The sequence below is a fragment of the Triturus cristatus genome, chromosome 8 (assembly GCF_964204655.1).
Source record: "Triturus cristatus chromosome 8, aTriCri1.1, whole genome shotgun sequence".
Lineage (NCBI taxonomy): Eukaryota > Metazoa > Chordata > Amphibia > Caudata > Salamandridae > Triturus > Triturus cristatus.
The window spans coordinates 1517271594-1517292184 of record NC_140591.1 but is presented as its reverse complement, the minus strand read 5'-3'; the positions used below and the strand labels follow the sequence as shown (position 1 = coordinate 1517292184).

Genomic DNA, 20591 nt, shown 5'->3' with positions numbered 1-20591 from the left:
CTGTGGTCTGTTCTATAATATCAAAGTCCTCAGGGGACAAAAAAGCACCGGCACAAGCCCACTGTGCTCCTGGAGAACATCCAATGAACGGCACCAGTTTATATGAACTGAATGCCAAAACTGACTTTCTACACTAAACTTAAAGATCCCGAAACAGAAAAGATACCTCAAACTGTGAAACATGGACAATTGGCACAACTTGGATTGTATCTGCTGCGTATGGATGTCAACAAGAGGCAGCCAGGCGAACATGGGGGCATATCAGCAACAACCGGCGATAATTATCGCTAAGCGCACTTAGCGCTAGGATAATTATCGCCGGCTAGCGTGGATTTTTATCCCTGAGATAGCGTGCTATTAGCAATGCTTATTTCATGAGCAATAAAAATCCTAGCGCTAACTGCCTAACGTGAGATTATCGCTGGAAACCCAGCGATAATCTCACGAAATGTGGCGTTAGCTTGTTGATAGGGCCTCACAAACTTAGCCATGATATCCACCTTCCATAGGATATCATGGCTAAGTCAGTCCTGAAGCAGGCGTAAGGAAAGTAGCGATAACAGGGGTTATCGCTACTTTTCTTATCGCTACTTTTCTTGCCGCTATGCTTCATAGCGTGGGGCTTGATGAAAGGAGAAATGTCGCTAGCGACATTTCTCCTGTCATGTCAGGTCAGGAACGCCCACTTTGCATCTCATTAGAGATGCAAGGCTGGGCGTTAAGAATTCGTGCGCTAATGCAAGGTTTCACGCGTTAGCGTCACCTTGCTAATTAGGCGATAAAATTATCGCCGCTTTTCGTCCGAAAACGGCCGCAAATGCGGCGATAATTTTCTATCGCCGTCTTGTAGATATGCCCCATGGTGCTTTCTCTTGCTTACCTTTTGATTCTCCGGGCACTGCCCTTATTGCTCTTGGTGTCAGTGGTTTGGAAAATAGGAGCAGAAAAAGAAAATTAACAATGCTCATGGGATCCTGCTTACTTTCAGTAGATTCCACCCTTGCTCTTCACTTTAGGTGCTCATTTTCATGTCCGTGTGCACGTGCTGACATTCTTCTTACAGCTATTTGCGGTTTCATGTATTGCCTTACCACCTCACTTTCCTGATTGTATTCAAACTGACACACGGTCAGTGCTGGTACTCATAGACATTTAAGAAATGCTGTCTTTTAATTAAAAAGGGGTGCAAAAAATGGTATTAGAAATCCCAGTCTGTAGCTGCCTCTGGAATATGTTATGTGATGTTGTATATCATAAGTCTGAAATGTGTATCTATCAATAATCAATTTTTGGAAAGCAGTCATAATTAATTTGCAACTTCTTCAATGTGGCTACCTAATAAACCTTTGATGGAAAGCCCAGAAGCTTCAATGATGCAGAAACACTGGATCTGCGCTCTTTTACCTGCTGAGTGATTTTAGCCATTTTTATGACAATTCAATTTTAATGAATTTTGATATTTGTTGTAGGTTTTTCTTGAACACTAAAAATTGAATATGCATATGAAAGAGCCTTTGGACCACACAAAACTGCATGGCTGAAAAACATTTCTTCAAATTGTGCTTTAGTGAAAGAACTTGACTTTTGTGCACCCTTTAGAGAATTTGTTAGCAAATGTACAACACCTCCAGATAAATACTTCTTTATTAAGGTGAGCCCAGAGATAGTTAACCTCATGGTCATTTATGTCACAACTTCAGAAGAGATCAAGCAGCGTTCCCCCACAGTGTTCCAGGCTGTCTCGCAGGGCTCACATGATGCCTGGGGAATGTAAGGTCTTTATTACAATATTGCACTCAGACTACCACATGGGCTAATTGAAGGCAAAGCATTTAAGTAATTTATTCTGAAGGTCATGGTCCTTGTCCCCTTGGGAGTTAACCTCTCGGTATACAGCACCTTAACAAGATAAAAGGACATTGGTTAGATAGTGGCATGCGTGCGTGGCGTCAAAATCAAATCAAACTCACGTAATTCAAATTATCGCAGTGAATCATAAAAGCAGATGAAAATGCAAAGTTCGTAAAACACACACGAATAAGGCAAAAGTTATTTCAACAAGTAGAATGAAACAGCCCCCCCCCCCAAAAAAAACTTAGATACATTACAACAAACAGTACAATTGTCTAAAAATTGGAGGTACAACAGAGCAGGCCTCACCTGGTTAAAATTCAGTGGCAAAAGTAGTGGATAAATATACATATGTCTCAAGTAGGCAAATTTAGGACAGATAAAAACAACATGGAAAGTGTCAAGGGCAACAGCCATCTCACAGGTGCAAATAGCAGGTCTTGATGACTTACAGCAGCCGACTAAAAGCTGTGGAGAAAAGTTTAGACAGAAATAGGGTAACACACGTCAGTGCAAAATAGGCATATCCAATGTTAAATACAGTTCCGATTGACCGGGGACATCTGTGAAGTTATATATATCAAATAAAGGAAATTATTATGGTACATGGTCATCAGATCATGACAGCAAGGCAGTCGTATTGAACGAGAAAACAGACAAGGAATTGGCAATAGGGTATAAACATCAAATCAGCTTCCTCATGATTTTTCCTAGGTTTTTGGCACATTTCAAACTTTCTTGTTATCTCAAAGAATTCTAGAGGCTGTCGTGGGAAACTACACAAGACACAGTTTTCCTGAAGTGCCCCCAGCTCTTAACATTAACGCATGTAGAGTGTCCACAAAGGCCACTATTATGTGTTGAGTGGAGTGGTACTCATCAGGGCAGATCCCACACTGACTCACTATAAGTCACCAGGTGTTCCTGCACCTGGATGTTTCAGGTGCAGGAACACAAAAGTCTATTTTACAGGCTGGAAATCCTGTCTGGTAACACCACTTTGGGACTGGGCTGCTAGACCAATACAGCGTCACATTAATAACTCAACAGTTTGTAGTGTTTTCCTGCACAAGTTATTGCAGGTATTACTTGGGGAAAGTAGTGCAGGGGAAAAACTGCACACTTTGGGTACTATGTGTAATCCTGATTTGTTCTTAAACCCCTATTTGAGACTGAATTGAGATTACTGAAACCAGTTTGACCAGGCCAAGGATCTTATATATAACTATAGGAAAGTAGAACAGTTAAAATATAGAATATTACAAAAATATAAGGTGCTAGCAACTCCTGTGAGGCATGGTGAATGTGGGCAGAGAAAATCTTGTAAGGACCCAGTGCACAGGGAGAACAATCCATTTGCTTTATTGATATTTGTGTTTTTAGGCTAATGAAATGAAACTCCTGCTTTGGGAGCAAAGTTTCTCTAGTAAAAACACGTTGCTGATCATGCGCGGCAAGCCTGCAGTGTAGTGAGGGGAGGGGAGCCACAGCATCGCCCTTTATAGCATAATGATCCCCACCAAGAGGTGGGGATTTCTGAATAGGACAAACCAGGGGACCGCCTGCCAGAATCCACATTACTCTCGGTGTCCAGTTATTAGTACTACCTGGATCGAGTTGTCAATTTTCTGTAGGCTACTTCTTGGATTGGCGACCACGCACACCAAATGGCCAGTTTGTGGATTTAGGGAGAGCCCAACCACAGTCCACATACCATTCATCTGCATGCCTACTCATTGTTATGTGACATCTACAATAGGGAGCAGGGAGAACAGATACTGTTCCTGTTCAGGCTCGGCAAACTCTGGTTTCAACTCTGGCTTGTGGGATGAAACTGCAGCCTTGGGCGTGTTCATTGGCTTTCATGAATCATTTCTCAGTGGTTTGAGAGATGGGGATATAGCGTTTGGTTGAGGCAGTGGAGAAGTGATTGGTCATGTGAAATTCTTGAAGGCATTGGCTTGTGGTGTGAGATTGAGGTATTGACCACAATGGTTGGCCTCCTTGAACCTGTTTCTGGTGGCGGACGAGTTGGGCAGGCTGTGATTGCCTTGAGTTGTGCACATGTGGTTAGCTCAATTAAACTCTGTGAGCATGCTCACTTATTTGCTGAGACTAAGTGAGCCTTTTGGCATGCTGATTGGACTTCTTGAACCTGATGGCAAAGTTGGGCAGGCCTTCATTGGTTGGGGCTGCCAAGAAGCAGTCGGCTGCAGGACCTCTGAGCGAATACTGGATTTTGGGCAAGACAGACCTTGAGAGGTCTAGGTGGCCTACTTGAACTTTTTCGTGGTGGTGTGAAAGCTGGGGCAGGCTGTGATTGGCTGCAACAGCAAAGCAGCATGTGGATATGTGACTTTTCTGAGCACACAGGTTTGTGAGGTGAGACTAAGGCCCTGAACATGCTTTTTGGCCTTCTTAAACCTGTTGGCAGGAAAACTGAGCTGTCTGAGATTGGCTTGCGATGCAAAGTAGCGATAGGTCACATGACCTCTGTGAATATGCTGGATAGTGGGGCAGGCTTGATGCCTTGGGCATGCTGGTTGCCCTTCATAAGTTTGTTTCTGTGGATGGGAATTCGGACAGGACACAGTTGGCAGGTGCTGTGGAGCAGTGGTAGGACTCGTGACCTCTGTGAGCTGACTGGATGGTAGGTTAAAGCCTTGGTCATGCTAGTTGTCTTCTTAAAGTGTTCCTTTTGGTGGGGCAGTGACAGAAAAAATTACTTGGGTCATGGCTTACCACTCAAGACTTGGACTTGCATTTTGCTACCCTGTAGTGATCCCGGAGGCCATCTTTTTAAAGAGGATAATTAATATCACTGTAATAATACTCAGTGAGCTGAGGTTTTTGTACAGTCGAGAAATACAATATTTTCTGTGGTGGAACATAAGACCTATATGCTCACTTACAACCGGTATGACAGTGTGTGAGCAGGGTCAATGTGTTTCTGAAAGTACAGTGTGTAGAGTATCACCTTATTCAGATTTTCTGATCTAACAGATAAGATGATTTAGCTTTCATACATGATCATCACTTTATATGGAATGCTGAAACTGGTTCAGCCAATCAGAATGCATAATATTGCTATCACTACTGTTGTTGCCCAGGAAGTTCAAGAGTGTGAATTAGGAAAGTAGAGGCAAAAGGACCGCTGGCCTTTGTGTGTCTGCACTGGGTAAGATTGGGGCACAGGTACTAATAATCTCATTGGCTACTTGATTTTGGGTGTCAACAAGTATTAAGGGCCTATTTAAAAAAAAGAACAACCTCACTGTCGTGTCGGGGGAAGTTGAGAGGCACAGCACAAGGAATGTTGTAAGGTTTCTTTATTTAACTGCAGCTGTTCAGTGCGAGGTAGCCACACGTTACACCTCGACTGAAGTTCTTGCTCTAAAACCCTTCTTTCCGGCGCATGTCCCCTTTTATCTCTTGTGCCTCCTGTCTTTGGCCAGAGGCAGAGTCATGGTCCTAGAGACCCTGACTCTACATCTCCCCCATTTAAACATTATTATAAATCAGACGTCCTCAATAAGTCTGGGAGGTGTAGATATCACTAGACCAAATCTTCAGTGTTGGAGGCCACAGCTCAGTACACCTCAGGTCAGGCAGGATAAGAAGAGTTAGCATGTCAGTTCTTTGGCCAAGGTTGAGAGGTCTTCAAGGTCCTGACTGTGTTCACTATACCCGAAATGTGATGCATTTCTGGTTATGTATTTTCCAGGGCAGAACGCTGTGACCATGTTCTCTTTAAACACTGTGACTTGTAAGGGTTGAGTGTTGAAAGAGGTGTTTGCTTTCTTCTTTTGCTTTTACTTGGCTACCACCCAGTTACCTGCTTTGAAGAGTGCTTCCTGCACCTGCTGTCTGACACCAGGATGAGCTTTCATTTTCTTTTTCTTCTCTCGTCCGCGGCTCTGACTACATTAGAGCTCACAGGTTGCTCTGACATCCACTGTGGTAACATGGTGTGTATGGATCGCTCAAACATGAGTGTGGCTGAACTTTTTACCATTGTTGAGTGCTGGGTGGTTCGGTATGCACTCAGAGCCAGACAGAGAGCGTCTTTCACCAAAAGTCTCTCTTCGTTGGCTCTTTGCACTGTTTGTTTGAGTGTTCCCATGAACCGTTCCACAATTCCATTCGCTTGAGACCAGAGTGGGGTTATGCATTGGTGTTTAATATTAAAGCATTTCAGGAAATATTTTAGGCCCATTGTCAGACTTTAAAATCGTGGGAGATGCCCAGGTTGCAGAGACGTCATTCAGAACCTTGAGGAACTAGGCTGCACTGGTATAGAAGACCACATTAACCAGTGGGAACCTGGAGTATTCATCAATCATTACTAAGAGGTATTTACCAGATTGTAGTGGACAAAAGAAGTCAACTGCTACCCTCTCCCACACACCTTCTGGTATCTCTGACATCTCCAGCAGCAAAGAGCAGGCAGATCTGTAGGTGTCATTTTTAGGTTCTGGCTCCATCATGAGCAGGGAACCACAGCCTATCTTGGAGTGCCCTCTTGGTGGCAACCATTCCTCTGTGTCCTTCATGGGCTAGGATAACGGCTTGTTTGTGGAGTGTCTTAGAAATCACTATCTGTGACCCCTTCAGGATCAGTCCTTCACTAATGACTGCTAGTTCATCCCTGAAGTTGTAGAATGCCCTTATTTCCTCTGAGTCATCATTCCACTCCTTGCTATGCTTCACCAAAACCATATTCTTGGAGGCGTATTTCCCACTGTTTGATTCTAGGGGGCATCTTGGCTTTGGGATTCCTAAAGATGGTCAGGAAGGCCAGATGATCCATGATGATGCACCATACCACAACAAGACTTTCCTTCTAGGGTAGGGAATAAGCCTTTTCAGGATCTGACAGGCTCTGCTGGCACATGCGACTATGTGATGTTGGGCCTCCAGGGTTCCAGAGTTTTGAGCCAGAAAAGTGACAAGCCCTGCTGGGCTTGCTTCAACCATCACTTCAATATGCAGCTTGGGGTTGAAATATGCCATGTTGGTGGCCTTGGCCAGAGCAGTCTTTATTTGGTGGAAACTCTGCTCAGAGTCAAGAGACCACTGTAAAACTACCCCTTGTCTCGTGAGGTGTCTGGGAGGGGCACTGATGGTGGTGTAGTGTCAAATGTATCTGTCGCACTAGCTGGCTATTACCCAGGAAGGAGTGGAGCATGAGGACATCCCATGGCAGGCTGGCAGACGCAAGGGCAGCAACCTTGTCTGGGTCAGTTTTCATACTCCCTTCTGACAAATGGTGTCCAAAGAATTTCAACTTGGTCTTATGGAATTCACATTTGTTGGATTTGAGGGTGAGACCAGCTTCGCAGAGAAGATGCACCATCATGTGCATCATGGGTGGCTCCAAACATATGTTGCTGCTGTAGTTGAAGCTGTAGAAGTAGTGGGATCCGCTTGCCACCAGATGCTGCAGTTCACCAGAGGACTCCAAGCCCCAGAAAGCCTTGCTAATGCGCCAGGAGGCACGACGCCTGTTTCTTGTGCCTGGAGGCGTTTAAAATCAATCGTCGCCTCCGCACCGCGGGAGCCGCTTGCCACCAGTTGCTGCAGTTCACCAGGGGACTCCAAGCCCCAGCAAGCCCTGCTAATGAGCCAGGAGAGCTGACACCTGTTTATTGCGCCCGGAGGGGTTTATAATCATTCGCGGCCTCCCCACCGCGGGAGCCGCTTGCAACCAGGTGCTGCAGTTCACCAGGGGCTCCAAGCCCCAGCAAGCCCTGCTAATGCGCCAGGAGGTGCCGACACCTGTTTCTTGCACCTGGAGGCATTTAAAATCAATCTCAGCCTCCGCCCTGTGGGAGCCGCTTGCCACCAGTTGCTGCAGTTCACCAGCAGACTCCAAGCCCCAGCAAGCCCTGCTAATGCACCAGGAGGCGCCGACGCCTGTTTCTTGCACCCGGAGGCGTTTAAAATCAATTGCGGCCTCCGCACCGCGGGACGCACGCGGGACGCACGCGGTCGCGACCTGGGCAGAGCCCGGGTCAAGGGCGGGCCCGTCTTAGCCCATCAGAGACCAGAGGAGGCTGGGTCACACCTCCAAAATTTGTTTTAGGATTTTTCTGCTTTTTATCAAAGGTACTGTTATCCATCTTTCTATTGTTCACCTTAGAAACTTTGTACCAGCTGACCTCTGAACCTGTCCCCTGAATTACCTTGAGCAGTACTGACCCATCAGACTTTGACTGTGCTATAACTGTATTATTCAGCGTATAATTCTGCTTGTTTCCGGTCAATAATTGTCATTTTTAACAGCCGTATAGCCTTCTAATAGTACAGGTAACAGAAAGGCTGTGGACGATCTGCGTAGGGGAGGGGCAGGAAAGGGTAAGAAGCCTAAGAAGTTGATGAAAAGGGTCGTGGCTAAAAGGAATAATTGTGTCATGAATCGTATAGATAATATAATAAGTGAGTGTGAAGAGATTTTGATAGCTCCGATGGGTTCTGATATAGGTACACCAATAGCACCAGTCACTAATCATGCCCTTTCCCCACGTAATGTGAAATCCATACCCGATATGTTTAAAAAGTCATTACAGTGAACACCTTTAAGATGCGACACAAGGGCTGCTGTAAATGTAGGCTCGCCCTTACAAGTTCCCCCTCAACCTATTTTAGGTTGTGAGCTCCAGTCCGAGTTTGCTTTAGTATGTACAAATAGATTCACCCCCTTGACGGGTATAAATGAGGACAATAAGCTTGTCTAATTGAACACAAGGATTGTGCCACCTGAGGAATTGGTTGACTCAACAACTCAAGTTACATGTACATGTAAGTGTTCGGGCCTTTTAAACAACCAGCCAGTAGACCTAGTTGCTCAGACAGGACGGTTTATGGAGTTAGTGGGCACCTTGAAGGGTTTGTTAGAACTACTATCCGATACCATTAATTATATTTTACACAAAGATTCTACCTTTTTTGCTAATATTAACAATGTAGCTAATTTAACCACTTCCCTCCAGACTATAAACACAACTGATAGTATTTCCAATAGCGCTTATAAAGGCAGATTTAGTAAGGACTTAACAACCACCCAGCTAACTCCCTGCCCATTAAATAACGCTAGTCAACAACCAAGGCAGGTTACACGGTATGTTTCTGCTGGCGTAAACCAAGCCAGTCTTAATGGGTACCATGATCAGAATAAGGGTCTTGTTGACCAAGCAAGGTCTTATTCATCCATTCTTATAAGCTCAATCTCATTGCCGCAGAAGGCGTATAGAGCCTATTACTGATTACTCAAAACGTCATGTCTTCTTGATTAATATTCCGAAAGAATCATTCATTTCATCTAAAGAAGATGAGCAGTCCTTGATCAACAAAATCATACAGTAGCTCCGACATGTGAGGAATAGTCGTTCGATAATTAGGGATGCCATCATATCTGCCAAAAGGGTCGAGTCTCAGGAACTTAGTACTGACTGTGTTAGCTTACTACTTAGGTCTGTAGATCTTGCACAGAACCTAGTGGCATTTGACCTAAGAACCGCCCATATGAGCACTTCCAATATTAGGATTAAAATCAACCCTCCCACAGATAACACTAGTAATTGCTGTAGTAAACCATATGTATGTGGCAGTGAAGGGTCCTCTTTAGAGAGGGTCGGTTGAAGGTTAAGGATTTTTTATCCATCCTCCCAAAATAGGGATGCTATAGAGGAAGGGGGTGAACTTGCTTGTAGTAATAGTGCTCTAGGGGGTGATTGCCAAAGTGGGACGGAAATGAGTTTTGAGGTGAGGGAGAAAGGTCCCATAAAAATCCCTTCAACAAGTTTGCCAATGCCCACCTGTGTCTCTAGTTCGGAAGTCTCGGTTAATGCTCATGTACCCAACACCCAGGTAACTTTCAGTACTATGACTCAAGGGCACCCAAAGTCAAGCTTGTTAATATCTTCCTGGAATATAGTGAGATTATCTTCAAAAACTGCCTCAACAGAATGGTCAGCATTTATCGAAGATCATGACATTTGGGCATTCCAGGAAACATGGTCACTGGAACAAATTCATTATCCTGGGTTTTTTAACTTTTTAAAAGTAGCATTGGGGGGACAGAGAGGAAGACCTTCAGGTGGACTTACTCTCTGGGTAAGACAGCAAGCAGGCTATAAGGTGGAGGAAGTATCTATCGATAGTCCGGATATTATGGCTATACGGCTTCGTCTGACAAATGTACCTGATATACTGATCATTAATGTATATGCAAGAGGGATGCCGGGTGTTAAAGGATCCAATATAGTTACCCTTCTTGATAGCTTTTTAGAAAACAATAGGGGATGCAGCAATTTGATAATTGCCGGAGATTTTAATTGTTCATTTGAGCCTTTAGATCAAGATGATGGTAATCTTAGTGCAGAGGAGGATGCTCAGTGGAATATTCCATCCTTAGACTTATGTCCAATTTAAAAAATGGACTGAAGCTGCTCTACAACTAAAAGGTCTGTGTTTGGAGCGGGGAGTTAGGGCAGTCAATGGGTGGTCCCATTCAGACAGAACAGGTTCTCATACTTTTAGCCATGGTTTGAGAAGTAGTCGTATAGACTACATATTTCTTAATATAGAATTTTGGTCCTCTCTTTTAGACATGGTGATACAGGAACGTAATGAAAGCGACCACAACCCACTGTTACTATCATTGCAGATTTTGGGTCTATCTAAGCCTAAGCAACAGAACTTGTTGTCCATTGCATATGGCCAGTACAGGTTTCACAGTGCTCATGCCCACTTCCATGTCTGCTGACTGCTTTTCAGCACATTCCTCTGTGTGGGCCGTGGCAAGCATCTTGGTTAGAGAGTGAGTTTCTTGATGCATTCGCCTTCAGAATGTTTCTGATTGACAGCTATCTGTGATCCTAAGGCACATGGCCTGTTCATTGGAGAATTCAGAGTGACAGTGTTTGATGAGGGTTTCAAGATGCTCGATGAAACCATGGATCAATTCCTCTGGCTATTGTTGAGCTTTACCAAACATGTACCTTTCATAGTCCACATTAGTGGCAGGATTAATCTTTTTTGCAAGTTCGTCCTTGAGCTTGCAATAGGTGTTGGCTTGTCCTTCGGGAATTTTCTTTAGGGGTTTTTTGACGCCATCCTCCAAAAGATTTTTGAGATAATGAATTATCTGGGTGTCATCAGACTCATCAGCACCTCGATGAAGCCATTACATTTCATGATGCAGTCAGCCCATTGCAACCCTATGTTGTGCTTCTAGGAGATATCAACCAGGGGCTATGGCTTCAAGAACACAGCAGCATCGTATGCAAGTCAGCAGGGATAATGGCACACAACAGATTGAGTACACACAGTGCAGAAGTGAAGACGAAGCAAATGCACACCACACTGGAAGTAGTAGGCATCAGTGGATAATGAACCACAAGGTCGAAACAGCCAGGAACGTTGCTATAGCAAGGATGACAAATGTGGAACAGCATCCTGGAAGAGGAGAAAGAATAGCCAGGAGCGTTGCTGGGGCAGAAACTATGGATGTTGAAAAGCAAGGCAGACTGGAAACAATTTGGGAGGTGAGGGAGCTCCCAATCCCAGATGGCTGACAGCAAAAGATAGGGTTAGACTTGAAAGCAATGGGCCATACCAAACCAAGATGGCCGCTCACAGTCAATGAGGCCTAAGATGCAGTGCATAGTAGGTACAAATTCGGAGGCGAGGGTCTACCAATCCAAGATGGCCACCAGCAATAAGCACGGTTGGGTTGTAGATGATGGGCCACCTTAGTCCAAGATGGCTACTCTCAGGCAGGAAGAGCAGTGTGTCAGGGCAGGTGTCTCAATCCAAGATGGCTGCTGGACCAGGATCAAGATCCAGGGCACTGGGGCAACTATGTAGAATGCGCAGTAGGCACTCCATGCTGCACAAATGAGGAGTTTGAAGTTGTGAGGTCAGGACACTATTGCTTTGACTCTGGGTGGGCTTATTTGAGAGCTGCATGGGGCTGGAAGGTGAAGCAGGTACAGCAGCGTGTGCAAGGTTCCCTGGGGGGGCTGACTGATGTCAGAGCACGACTCGCACTCGGTGAAGGTAGTGCAGGCAGTAGAGCTTGGAACATTGTGCACTCAATGTAGGCGGTATATAAGATCGCCGGGTGAGGAGATGGGTCTTGTCTCTTGTAGTGCCCTGGGACTGGCTGACAGAGCACAGCATGAATGCAGGACGTGAGGTATGCACTTGCTCAGATAGCCATGTGAGTTTGTGTTTACCTTCTCATCACCAGTTGTCGTGTCGGTGAAAGTAGAGAGGCATGACACGAGGAATGTTGTAAGGTTTTTTTATTTAACTGCAGCTGTTTAGTGCGAGGTAGCCATGGCCTATACCTTGACTAAAGATCTAGCTGTAAACCCCCCGTCTCTGGTTCCTGTCTTCTTTTATCTCTTCTGCCTCCCACTACCCTGCTCCGGCTGTGATGACATTGCCGCCCGGAGGCAGAGTCAGGGTCCCAGAGAGCCCTACTTTACACTTATCTTCTACTCAGGCCTATAGCTGTGGGGAATGTCCTGTGCATAGAAGATTAATTGCAGTTAACACCGTGAGCAGTGTTCTAGAATACATAATTCAATGTTACAGACACAGTCAGTGCCTCCAGGGTGAGTTTTTTAGGAATGTTCCAAACATTTTGACTGCAGGCAAGGACAAAGCATAACATTTAGATAATGTGCAAACAATTATTAAATACACGATGAAGGCCCCTGTGAAACTAATATAGGCAGGAATACAGGGGCAAAGCATTCCATAAACAACAAAAGACAACTTTGATCGCAGACTGAGCGACCATCAACTGCTGGCTATTCCAGGAGCGAAGCATTTGCCGCCCACACGTTTATACTTGTGCTCTCCTCTTTGGACTGGATTCTATCTGTGGGACTAAAAATATGGGAGATCCTATCAAGAATTCTGTCTCTGTCCTTACCGATTTTTGTATGGTTTGACGTTCGAGCCGTCTTTGTCCTTATTCCTTTCATATGATAGTAGTTGAGGGCCCTTCTCTGGGACCCGCCCCCAATCCACTTCTTATTATAAAGTGTGGATTTTTTATATTTGAGCAGCCTGAAGAAGGTGTGACCCTTATTGTGGTCTTCACCGAAATGTGCTTCAGTGCATACCAAGAACAGAAATACAAGGACCATAATATGTGATTGATGTGCTGACACTAAAATTTATTGAACCGAACACTATATTTACATAGAAGGACTAAGGACCCATGTACTTATATAAAAATGTATTGAGTTAAATACTTTATCTATAAAGGTTTAATAAGGCTCTCTACAAATTATGTACCTATTTTAATTATTATATCTAGAGCCATTAGTGGAGACAACTCCACGTTGGTCCCTGTTGGATTATTTTCATTTTTGTTCTGTTGATATTGAGTGATAGGTGAAGTATGTTACCGGAAGATGGATGTGTGTGGTGTGTATGCTATGTATATGTATCTGTGGTTTATGAGATTAAGTGAGTATAGAACAATTTCTTGAAGAGGCCCAGAGAAAAACACACTAATGTATGGGTAGAAATTATGTACATGTTTTGTGAGTATTCGTTCTGACATGTTTTGTATTAAATACTGAAGTACTTGCAACTAAATAAGATAATTGTTTCATGATTAATGGTATTCATTTTGACATGTTTTGTATTAAATACTGAAGAACTTGCAACTAAATAAGATAATTGTTTCATGATTAATGGCCCTTTTGAATGCATGGGTTTGAATTGCATGGCTCGTTGGAGATTGGAAGTTGTCCCTAAATCATAGCTAAATACTCAGCTTTTTTGTTTTAGAGGCAAGTTGTCTTTCGTTGATTATGATGTTCAAAATAATAACCTCAGTATTGGGCTATTGTTCTCATATACAGAAATTCTCCAAGTCTTAGTACCATAGCCCCTAACAATACTCCTCATTGAAGCAAGCACCATTAATAAAACTGTAGTGTGGCAGTACCTGTATTTACGGGGACATCCACTCAGGCCTATGGCCTGCTCGTGAGAAAAGCAGTGGCGACGACAGTAGCCATGGTGGTTGGCACAAGTCCATAGCGTGAATTCTTCTGCCTGCGGCCCACCTTGGAAAAATAAACAGAAGAGAATATAAAAGTACTTGTAACACACATAGTAGTCCTTTTTATATTGGTTAGGTATAATCTATTTCCCCTACTCCTCTGCATGTAACAAGGCTACATGAAACTCACTACTAAAGACTGGCAAACATTAAACTTCAAACACTAAACTAGTGTTGCAGAGCTTTCTCCACTAGGGTTTTGCAGCCAAATTCGGCATTTGGTAGAATAATTTTACTATAAAGTTAGTTAAAAATCCAGAGCATTTACAAGCATTTAAAATGATCTGGGGATGCAATTCAACATGGCCTTGTTGTTCGAAGTGTAGGTAACATTTCCATTTCCTTTATTTTAATATGATGAGAGTGTAATAATGAGGCATCTCAGCACGCAGAAATGTAGGTAAGATGTTTATTTCTTCAGGAGATAAAGATAACCGATCCATCTTGTAAGCCTGGGCCAAACTGTCTGCCTTGGAATCTGGAACACAACCTATGTTCCAGATTCCAGGTGAGCCTAGCAAGACACCACACATCCCCCTTTGTTGACAGATGAACAACACAAATACAAAAACAATTATGCATATAAATAAACCAGAACATAAGATAACGCATGCATGAATTACATGACAGCAACAGTGTCATACAGAGAAACATCACTAGCCCACATGATAATCTTTGTACCAAGCAGGACGATGATGTATTCTTTGCATACGTTGGCTATTTGGAAATCCGCAGTGAGAAGACATTGACTTCCTCCAATTCATCCTGCTGCATGAAGCGTTGGGAGACAACGTACTAGAAGAATCAACAGTCTTTTCACTTGACCACATCCACTGAGGAACTTTCACCACCTTGGATAAACTCCAAACATTTCCGTCAGATAGTTCTACAACCTGATGACCAACACGAACCACTTTCAAAGGATGTGAAAACCGAGATTCACCCGATTTAACAATCCTACCTTTCTTTACTCGTACCCAATCATTGATCTTCACAGGGGAATTGATGACAACTCCCTCATGACGGTCTTGAATAGACACAGGTTCGTCGTCTTTACCACACAACAAATCTCTCATCCATGCCTGATTCATGTTACACAAACTCTTCCTCCCTCTCATTTTTTCAAAAGGAGAAAGATCACCCATATTCCTAGGAGTATTTCTGTAAGTATGCCTTCCTGGGCCATGAAGAATTGACGTGCTTAATAACTTCTTTAAGGATAATATCATTTTCACATGCTAATCTCCACTCCTTCTTCTGTATACATCCATTGGATACCTCACAAATAGAGATCACATTTTCCAAATCATTGTCCTCTTCAACAGAATTGTCATCAGCCACAGGTAATCTTGAAAGACAATCCACTAAAATATTTTTGACTCCAGGAATATACTCAACTTTGAAATGAAACTCTTGCAATTTATATTGCCATCTGGCAATTCTCGAAGTGACTCTTCCACACCCTTTTCTTGTGAATAAATCTACTAAAGGACAGTGATCAGACCTAACTTTGAAAACAGTACCATAAACATATTTTCGCGAATACTCAATACCCCACCAACATGCAATGGTTTCCTTTTCCAAAGTAGAATATTTGCATTCAGCACCCTTCAATTGTCTGGATGCAAAGCCAATGGTGACTAAATAACCATTTTGATTTTGCATTAAAACAGCACCTAAGCCAACATTACTGGCATCTGAAACAATTACAGAGTCATAAGCAGTGGTAAAAGCAGTGGTAAAAGTGGCTAAAGCAGGTGCAGATGCAATGCAATCTTTCAAATACTTGAACTCCTTAACACAATTGTCATTCCACAAAAATGACATGTTTTTCTTCATCAAGGTTCTCATGTGCACAGTCTTGTCAGCAAATAATGGTATGAATTTTGCATAATATTCAGCAAGACCTAAAAAGGATCTGAGCTGATCCTTATTTTGGGGGTTAGGTGCTTGTTCAAAGGCTCTAATCAGATTTTGTTTAGGAGAAATACCATGTTTGTCAATTGAATGACCTAAGTAATCCACAGATGATACACCAAACTTACATTTGTCCTTTGTTAAATTTAAACCATTATCTTGTAATATGCACAACACTTTATGCAATACATCAGTATGTTCATTAGCATCAGAAGTAGGGGTGGGCGGAATTTGCGTAATCGCGTTACGCAAATCTCCGCGAAACGGCAAAAAATCTCCGCGAACACGCAGAAATTCCGCGAACACGCGGAATTGCTTGTTCGCGATGCTTTTTTCCTGTTCACAATCGCTGTTTGCATGCTCGGGGAGAAATATCTCGTGAACACGCATTTTGAGAACGCGAACAAGCAAAAATTTTGCGAAGTCGCGGAAAGCAGAATTTTGGGCAATTTCGCGTTCTCCGCAGAACGTGAAATTACCCAAATTCCGCAAATTCCGCGAACGGAACGGAATTTACCGCCCAGGCCTAATCAGAAGCAAAAACCAGAATGTCATCCTGGTAATATAACACGTTTTCAAAGTTTTTAAACAAATTGTGCATTAACCTTTGGAAAACTGAAGAAACAGATATTAACCCAAAAGGCATTCTCTTGTATCTGAAAGCCCCCTCTGAAGTGATGAAAGAAGTTAGATGTTTGCTATCATCATGAAGGGCAATCTGATGGTAAGCGCTGGACAGATCAAGGGTCGAAAATATCAAGGCACCTTTAAGTTTTGTAAACATCTCTCCAATATTTGGCAGGGGATGTCTATCCACCCATACATTGTTGTTAAGATCTCTTAAGTCAACACACAATCTGACTTTACCATTAGGTTTGTGTGCGACAACAACGGGGATAACCATTCTGATGACTCAATTTCTTCAATTACATCTAGATCACACAATCTTTCAAGCTCTCCCTTAACTGCTTCTCTTAAATGTAAGGGAACGTTCCTAACCTTGTGAACTTTGGGTACTGCATCATGTTTTAGAATGATTTTGTGAACAACATTTTTAGAAGGCCCAATTTAGCAGATGAAAATACACTGGGAACTCTTTTTCCCACGCAGCTGCTGGGTCAATACCAACATGAAGAATCAAATCTGAGAACCCAAGTACCTGATGGTTTGGATCTAAAGTGATCATGAGCTCTCTTTGTTGAGGCTACCCTAAAAGACTTGAGCCTTCTCTTGCAACATACACTTTGGAGGAAATAGATTTACTTTTAAAATTTAGAGTAGTTGTGAAAAACCCTAATACATCAATGGGTTTTCTTCCAATCCCAACCAATTTGAGATCAGGAGGTGATAAACATACATCGGGAAACTCTGTTAACCCTTCATCTCCTTTGAGAGTATGTCTGGCCCTGGAATCAATAATAAAGCATCCCCATGGACGTGGGGTATGTCCCCCGGGCACTGGTAAAAAGTCCTTGTTACAAAGGTTTCACTTGTAAATATTGACGTTGTAATCAAGAAAGCTTACAGTCCTTTAGAAAACAATGTCTTTTAATGCATTTGTTGCTTCACAATTCATGTAACTTAATAGGTCAATCTTCATGAACTTCAATTCCCAGAATGCATTTAGGTTGGTGAATTACATTGTATGATCCCATGTTGAATAATCCCAATGCATTTTGGCATGATTGCCTTCGTCTGGGGATGTTCTGTAAATGAAAATATGTTGAACTTAGTGAATGTATTTATACATGAGGAACATGTTCCGTAATAAAAAACGGTGGTGATTAGTGATGATAACCGTAGAAATGTGCGGTGAACGAGGGTTGTGAGTTAAATTGAAAGTGCTGAGTGTTTATGAGAATGCTCAGCTGCTGGGTCGATACCAGCACGAAGAATCAAATCTGAGAACCCAAGTACCTGATCGGGATGGTTGGGATCTAAAGTGATCATGAGCTCTCTTTGTTGAGGCCACCCTAAAAGACATGAGCCTTCCCATGTAACATACACTTTGGAGGAAACTGATTTACCTTTAAAATTTAGAGTAGTTGTGAAAAACCCTAATACATCAATGGGTTTTCTTCCATACCCAACCAATTTGATATCAGGAGGTGATAAACATACATCGGGAAACTCTTTTAACCATTCATCTCCTATGAGAGTATGTCTGGCCCCGGAATCAGCCATAACCTTCACATTCTTTTTCCCTATTAACACAGTGCAAAAAGGAGCATCTTTCATATTTCTGTTAATCTCATAAACAGCTAATAGAAATTCATCGTCCTCAATGTCACCTCTGATTTCTTTCACGTTCTCATCATTTTGACTTTTATGATCAATGTTTCTATTTTTAAACCTGTTTTTGTTTCTACACATCCTTGTACAATGACCTTTTAGTTTACAGTATCTGCATACTTGACCAATGGCAGGACGTCTTTTGTCGTTGGCTAGATGACCAGGAATACCACATTTGAAACAAATATATTCTTTTCTGTCTTGGTTGGATTGCGTTTTGACCTTTGATTTACTAGACGTGGCTTCCTCTGTATTAGACTTTTTAATTGAATAAACTTCAGACACCTTCTGTTCAGCAAGTTCTTTCAAACCAAGTTTCATGTCTTAATGACGATTAGCTATATCAATAGCTTTGTTTAATATCAAATCCTCAGCAGCTAACAACTTTTCCTGAAGCTTGACATCGACAACTTTGTGCATTAGCTGGTCATGTACCATTTGGTCATGAAATGTATTATAATTACACTTGGATGCCAAAATCCTCAAATCATTAACAAAGACGTCTATAGACTCATTAACAAGTTGGCCTCTGCTGAGAAATTTGTGATGTGACACCACTGCATTACCTTTTTTTATATATTGTTTATCCAATTGTTTAATGGCCTCTTCGAATACATCAGTATCATCATCAGATGACGATGTGCGGTTCGTACTTGATGGCAAGTGGCTTAAAATGCATCTGCCTTCTGCACTAAGACATTGTTTATAATACCTAATTTTCTTTTATCAGTATAATCATCACCACCAATGGCTTCAATGTATGCTTCTAAACCTTCTTTCCATTGCTTCCATTCTAGAATAGGTTCACCAGGAGATGGTGGAAATGGTGCAGGAGCATTAAAACCCTCCATAGGTATGATAAACAAAATGCAAAAATGTGAATAAAATATGAACTAGTAGATTGCAATCAGAAAATTTTCATGAAGTTATTTAGTAAGTGAAGAAGAAACATGAACTAACAATATTTGTATGCAATAGTTTGTTATAGAAAAACTTCAGAAACTGCTGTTTTTAAACTTAGAATAAACTGTGTGCATCAGCAATGTCTTTAATAACTGAGCGATGTTTAAGTCAGCTGTGCGCGTCCCAGTTTAAATGAACTGAGCGCATCAGTGATGTTTAAATCAGCTGTGCGTGTTTCGCTTAAATGAGCTGTGCGCATCAGCGATGTTTAAATCAGCTGTGCGCGTTTTGCTTTAAATGAGCTATGCGCATCAGCGACGTTTAAATCAGCTGTGCGGGTACGTGTGTCACCGATGGAAGCACACGCATTGACGGTGACACTGATATTGACTAGGTAAAATGGCCGCTACATTGCGTAAAAGTTCCCCAATGAGTTAAAATTGCCACACTCAATTAGGGAACGTATAGAAGTCACAGCGTAATAAGGCCAAATGTTAACGCTCTAGTTGTTCAGCGTGCGCGCATGTGCAAGACAGCTGAACCGGAATCGGCGCTCGAGCTTGGTGCAAAGGAATGCACAAAGTATATGAAAATGCATAAAAGTCTCACCCGATCTCTTACAAATGCGGGGATTTCACCATGTAGATCATGGAGTTACCACACATACTCCGAAATTACTTCCAGGAACCTCAGAGGTTGAGAAGACGACAGATGCTTGGTCTGCACACTTCAGGGCTCCAGGCTTACAGACTATTATCCCCTCCTCGTCGCCAGTGTAATAATGAGGCATCTCAGCATGGAGAAATGTAGGTAAGATGTTTATTTCTTCAGGAGATAAAGTAGACCAATCCGTCTTGTAAGCCTGGGCCAAACTGTCTGCTTTGGAATCTGGAACACAACCTATGTTCCAGATTCCAGGTGAGTCTAGCAAGACACCACAGAGAGACTACTTGGAAGTGGTTCAATTGGAAGCGAAATTTCACAGAGAGTCAACAATGTCAATTCTTTTTTTTTTTTTTAAGATTTTCTTATAGCTCGAACTTGACCCAATGATATCAGGTATCAGAGCGCTTTACATGAGGACCAGTTTTGTTACATATGGACACATTAATTTTTGTTAGGCATGGGGAGATTAAGTGATTTGCCCAGAATCACAGGATGTTGATTGTCCCTGCTGAGACTCGAACCCGGTTACATTCTCTCCGCCCTCTCAGGTTTGAGACAGCAGAGCTATCCTCTGGTTCTGATAACTTCAGTCAGCAGAGCTTTCGCAAAGGAGATACAAAAGATCCTACTGTTTGGCTGACTGGAGTGGGAATAGTAAATTTCACCCGTCCGAAATCCAACACTTTCCCTACTGTTGCACAGACTGGAGTGAGAATAGTCATTTTACCCATCCAAAGTCCAACACTTTCCATACGCTTGCACTGATTGGAGTGGAAATATTAAATGTTACCCCTTCAAAATCCAATGCTATCTCTACTGTTGCTATGTTCGGAGTGGGAATGGTAAATATAACCCCTCCAAGGTACAA

At 42.6% G+C, this 20591-nt stretch overlaps 1 long non-coding RNA gene across 1 annotated transcript in view; it reads right to left on the bottom strand.

Moving 5' to 3' along the window:
• Positions 1 to 1637: 1637 nt before the first annotated feature.
• The window catches only part of LOC146806026 (uncharacterized), a 50139-nt gene continuing 31185 nt past the window's right edge, over positions 1638 to 20591 (bottom strand). Inside the window, exons 2-3 of the long non-coding RNA XR_014967546.1 lie at positions 13829 to 13949; positions 1638 to 1899 (exon numbers count right to left, since the gene is read on the bottom strand). This is a non-coding gene — a long non-coding RNA (uncharacterized LOC146806026). The remainder of the gene's footprint in view (positions 1900 to 13828; positions 13950 to 20591) is intronic.